The following is a 6,455-nucleotide window of genomic DNA, read 5'->3' as shown; positions in this document are numbered from 1 at the left end:
TGGTGGGGGTCCAAGTGGATTTGGCAGGTGGCCACCAATATCCACCCGGATCATGAGACTCATAGGCCACCACACGACCCTACTGCAACAACACACCTCCTAACCCTTATGACATGATTCTATAGAGACAAAAAATTCTTTTTATAGGTCGATAATCCTTAGAGTAGGGGTTGTGGTTAACATATGTTGTAGTTGGTCAAAACTATTTTGACATTTTGTTGTCCAATTGAAAGGTTTCCTATTTTTCTACAAATATGTTATAGGCTAAGATACTTTCGAAACTCCTCTATAAAAAGAGGTAGTATCCTGCTAGATCCATAAAGGATAAGATATCTACAAAATTTCTAGGAGTGGGTCATTCCATGAAAGTCTTAAAATTTTAAGGGTCTATAGATATTCCGTATTTGGTGGTTATGTCCCCCAAGTTGTATTTGATTGTTATAAAATTCACATTTACTATACTAGGCATATAGTTGGTGCTCCTGTAGGGTTTGTAATACAATTTGGGTTTGTAATACAATCTGAAAATGCCTCTTATTTTCTTCCATATTATTTGAATAAATCAGAATGTCATCAATAAAAATTAACACAAACTTGTCAAGATAAGGATGAAATATTTTATTCATAAGGCATATAAATGTTTCTAGGGAGTTGGTAGGACCAAAAGGTAGGACTACAAATTCATAATTCACATAATGAGTCCTAAATCTAGTTTTGCATCTTTCTTCATCTCCGAGTCGTATTTGAGGGTACCATGAGCATTTTCCAATCTAGGAAAACATTGAAGTACCCTTCACCTAATCAAATAGATCATCGATCCTAGGTAGTGGATATTTGTTTTTAATGGTTAACTTATTTATTTGTAGATAGTCAATGGAAAACATTCGGGTGCTTTATTTCTTTTTGACAAAGAGTACAGGGGTTCCACATGGAAACACACGTGGTCAAATATATTATTTATTAAGAAACTTCTGTAGTTACAATTTATTTCAATTAATTCTGGTATGTTCATATGATACGGTGCCTTGGATACTAGGGTGGATTCCAAGATCAATTCAATTCAAAATCAATATCTTATTTAGGGAAAACCCATGGATCTCTTCTGAAAATACGTTAGTAAAATTTTAGACAACTAGCATATTTTCTAAGGTTAATTTAATTTCTTTAGAGCTAGTATACCCCACATGGACAACATAAATATGACATCCCTTTCTGATGCATTTTTTGAGATGAGATGTTGTAATTGGCCTTAATTTAAAATGTCTCGCTATCTCTTGGATTTCCTACCTATAACCTTTTTCATCAATGAAACTGATGATTTTTCTTTTACAATTTACAAGGGACCAATGTTTTTCTAGCCAGCCTATACCAATTAAAACATCATAAGAACCTAAGGGAAACACATTTAAATTTACTTTTATGGGTTGGCCTACCAATTCAACTGGACAATTTTCAATTTTTTCTAACACTCTCCAATTTTCCCTAGTAGTTAGCTGGACCAACCATGAATTCTATTGACGGTGATAGACTTGCCAACATGTCAGGGGATCTCCCTGGTAAGAAGTCCCAACTAGACCTCAGATCGTTTGGTGTGGGAGTCCCAGCAATTGCTCATACGGTATCGCCTTGACCGCGGTTGCGCACAGAGGTAAGTAAGATGTCCTTGTTGGTAGAAAGGGTGTGACATGCACGACAAGCCAAGGAATGTCCATGAACGGTTATAACACACAGAAAGTAGGGTGAGTGCGCCCCTTGGAAATCTGTTGAAACATGCGTTTTGGAAGGGAACACAGGAGCAAAGATGAATCACAAACTAGAAGGCATGTGAACCAACAATCCAAAGTGGTGGTTAAACCAACAACACATCTCAGTAAGATTCATACATACATATATAGAAAGAGTATACATACATGCGTAAGAAACCACTACATATATCATTATAGTAACCAATAAAACTAAAACACAATAACAACATATGCATGAAACATGTTGGATTTTTTATATTGAGAAGTGAATGTTATAGTCATACAGTACAACCATGACCAACCACTAGTCCTGATAACGGAACATTACAACCACTACTGCCCGCTCCTGCAAAGAGATGTACTAGCTCTGCACTATGGAGAAGTCAAGGATCATTACAATACACTCCAAGCTTTCTCTAAGATACTCCTATCGGAAGCTTGGTTGCGCAAAATCCTCTACAATGAGTTATGAGGTACTATAAATAGCAAAGGGTGGGGTGACCCTTGACATTCCCCTTTGTGGCTATTCACCTACCCTCATGACTCTTCAACTACTCTATGAATGTTACATTCAACTATCGACACTTCGACTTCCACTTTACAAGATGTTACATAAAATATACACATGCACCCATGCAAGACAAAATAGGCTTGAGAAATCCATACAAGACATCACTAAGACTCAGACAATTGTGGGAAGACCAACTCTTCGACATCCTCATGATGGTCGATGGTGGCGAACTGATGCCAAGCTTGGTAGTCCGTGATGGTGTCCTTGTACTCTGTGTTTACGTCTTTCTGGAAACGAACTCTTGCCTCTATTGCATCTGGGTACACTGATTTGGCTCCTCTGTCCAACTCATCAAATAACATGTGCATCATCTTCTTGAGTGCGGCTGGACCAGTGACATACTAATGCATAGTGTCTGCGCTGATCACCAAGTTTGTGATGGTGGTTATGTGCATCAACTCGTCAAAGTACATTTCCAGCTCTAAATGACTTGATTCTTTGTGTTTGCCTCAGTGAGTGTCCCAATAGATGGGATCGCATGTGCGCGCACAACAACATTCATGCTTCTGAACACCCATGCATGTGAAGCCTACAAACTGGTGATGAGATGCGAGAGTTCCTCATAGTTCCGAATCTGACTCCGGATGCGTGCCTTCAACTTTAACGCCTTGGGCTTCATCAACTTGGGCAAGTGTAACAGGGCTCCCTTGTATCTCATTGTCCATGTTTGCATGTAATTGATGACAGTGTACAAATATTCATCTTGTAAACTTGGTTGGGTTTCATCTTGAACTTGGCGGGTTCTTTCACCCATCTCTTCAAGATATCCCTAGAGTTTGCTCTGTTGCTAGGTCTGCTGAAGGGTGTCTCCATTATGATCACTGACTGTGGCAAGTGGTAAATCTACTGATAGTCCTGTACCCTGAAGGTAGCAATATCTATCCCACTGTCACTGGTTAACACCATTGTCTTGGGATGAGTGTGCGAGGTGATCCAATGTATCATGATCGCGCATGGAAACGCGAGATATGTGCATGCAATCTGACAGAAGCCAGCCTTGTGAATATTCACATAGACCCCGTGGTCTTCCAGATCTTCCCCAAATGTGCCTCACAATGTATCATTGATGTCCTGCCATTTCACCTTGATGTCTTTGTCTACAAGAAGATTGGTGTCTTCGTAAATCGGAAAACGTAGACACTTTCTCAACTACATCTCCAGTTGCGCTTTCGTCAGTGTCCTTTGACCTTGCTCTCTTGGAGGCCACTGAACCTGAACTACTGAAAGATGGACGAACACCTGCTATAGCTGGAGACATGCTGAAATTCATGGCAAGAAATCTATCAGTTGAAAACCAAAGAAAACTTTAGGACTGACATGGAACATACCAGCGAGACTGATGACAAGGATTGCACAATTTTCACTAGGAAGCCAGGGGACTAACTGCCGAAACTGCAAAAAAGACAATCTCGACTATCGGGAGGCTGGTTGACTGCTGGAATTGCGCAATGCACAATCCAAGATGACCTGCTCATGGCTGAGATTGTGCAATGCACAATTTCAATCAACAACGCATGCAGGCCCAGGGACTGCATTGCGCAATTTTCTGGGCCAACAGAGCACTGCCTCTTAGAAATGCACAAAGCAAGCCTCGAGGACAATGTCTGTTGAATTTTTCACATTTTTTGGGAGAAGGGCAGAGCCTGCCCTCTCATAAATGTGGAATGTTTTCTAGGCAAGGCGAGGTTCAGGCCCATCTTGCCTAGACCCGCCGACGGGCAACTAAAAACATGTGAAGCTTCAAATTCATGATGAAACTAAGTGTATGCAAGAGTGAATGATCATGCATGCAAACAACGAATGCAAGATTCAGAAAACGAGAAAACATGCATGCGTGTGAAACGAGTCGCTACATTGGCAACCATTGGTGTAAAAACAGTCTCATGCATGCAACGCCAGTGAGATGCAAACAAAAATTGAAGTTGTTCTTCTACAAGCCAACATGCATGAAAATGACAACAAGTGTTCATAAAAATCAAGAACACAACACTCACACAAGCCAAAACGCAAAAAGCGACATAAATGTTACAAAAGACATGTAAAGCGGACTTCCCCGAAAAAAGTTGCACTGAACATGACAACGACTCCTAGATGTGATGTGGGATGTTAGAGCTCCAAGCTTGATGTGAATAATGAGCTCTACAACATCGAATAAATAAGTTTGAGGCTCATGATGCGCATGCCACAAATCTAGGAAAAAGCGACACTTGGAGGGCAGTTTATAAATGATATTTGCATGTAACCTCCAACTGCTAACAATAGATCCCTAAAATATAGGGATTCTTTTTGCATGTTGATTTTTTCTATTTAGGGAAAAGCATCCCATGCATGTAGATCAGTTTTGCTTGGTCCTGGAGGGAACCAATAAACCTGAAGGAACATGCATCGGTCCGCGAGTCTGGGATGAAAATTTGTTCAGATTCTGGGTTGAGCTTGACTGGCTATCCCATAGGGATTGTAAAATTTATGGCATCAGTAGGTGACTGTCTCCCAAAATTGTGCAATTTTTGGGTTGAGGCCTAGTAGGGGGCCAGATTGCACAATTTTCTATGTGAAGCCTGTCTGACTGTTCTACGCAATTTTGGAGACCAGCAAGCTACGTAGCAGATTGGCACAATTTCTGGAGGGAAGGTTGGTTACCCTCTAGAATTGCACAATTTCCTAGGGGAATTACTTAGCCAGAAAATAACCTATGTCTGGAATGGAAACCTATGAAGGGAGTGAAGCAAACTGACATGCACAAGTTGTAAAGCCACTGAAAATTAGATGAAGCCTATGTACTTGATAGCTCAAGACACGCTGCTAAGGATGGTTGGTAGGGAGGCTCCAAAACAAAGCTAAGGGAAATTTTTGGAGGGTGCTTGTAGCCACTATAACAAGTACTTAAACTTACTAGCTTGTAGATGACACAACTCCACTACTTTAGGACTTTTATAACTCAAAATCGCTCTAGGATCTATTAAAATGGAAATAAAATGAATGAAAATCTTAACTTCAAATTCAATCAGTGTAGGTTGGTACTCAGCCTGATGGTCGTCTAGTGCAACATTGATCTTGGGTAGACTTCTCGCCAACTCTCCTATGATGCCTTTTGACTATTTGCATCATGTTTGATTCTTCCATGATGAGGGTTGTTTTTATATTAATGTGGTTCTCCACAACCTCAAAACTGTAATGGTGTTTTCTATAGTTCACCCGGTTTCAGGTGTGCTTGTCAGTTCTGTTGGTTTTGACTCATTCTGCAGCTAAGACTTTCGCTGAATTTTCCCTTTAAATTTACCTTGCTAGTTTCTTTGTAAATCCTTGGCATTGACATTTTTTCATTCTTAGTATTCTGAAGATTTTTCTGCCCTTTCTTGCTAGACCATGTTTCGTTATCATCCCATTTTAATTTCATCTTCTGATATCATATTTGTGTCTTACGAACAACTTCATCCATGGTCTTAAGGTTTTCAAAATGTAATTGTTTCTTCATAAATACAGGAAGACTACTTACGAAATGTTGCACATTAGACTGTTCCTCTTGTATGTAAGTAATGTCCCTAAATAAAGAAGTAAATTTCACCACATACTCATCCATGGATAGTTGACCCAATATGAGGTCATGAAATTCCATGGATTTATCATCATAAAATAGCTTAGTTAGGTACTTATTCTTAAAATATTTCTTGAAATTCTCCCATGTGATTTCTTTTTCGTCGATTCCATACACCGCCTTGACATCCTCCCAACAGAGAGTTGCTTTTCCTTGGAGCTGGTAGATTTTCAAACAAACTTTCAAATTATTACCATATTCATAAATCTAAGGTATTTATTTGTATTTACTAACTACGATTCAACATATTCCCCTGACTCATCATTGAATGTTGGAGGATTAATTTTTTTGAATTCTCCTTGTAATTTTGTTCTCCATCTTTTTGCCTCTTTTTGCATTTTCTCCCAAGAGCCATCTCCAGATTATTACTTATTCATCACCTTGTCACCCTATGAATCTTGTGTGTCACTTTTCTTAGGTATATTGTCCTCTCTCCATCTGTGTGACTCAAATTTGTTTCTATTATCAAGAGTTGGGGCTGAATTTCTATGATTTTGTCTATCAGTTAGACATCCCATTATTCATTCATGCTCCTACATTAGTC

Source organism: Pinus tabuliformis, chromosome 5_1 (genome assembly GCF_031772625.1).
Source record: "Pinus tabuliformis cultivar Carrire ecotype Pingquan chromosome 5_1, CPIR1, whole genome shotgun sequence".
NCBI classification, from domain to species: Eukaryota; Viridiplantae; Streptophyta; class Pinopsida; order Pinales; family Pinaceae; genus Pinus; species Pinus tabuliformis.
This window is presented reverse-complemented; position numbering follows the sequence as displayed.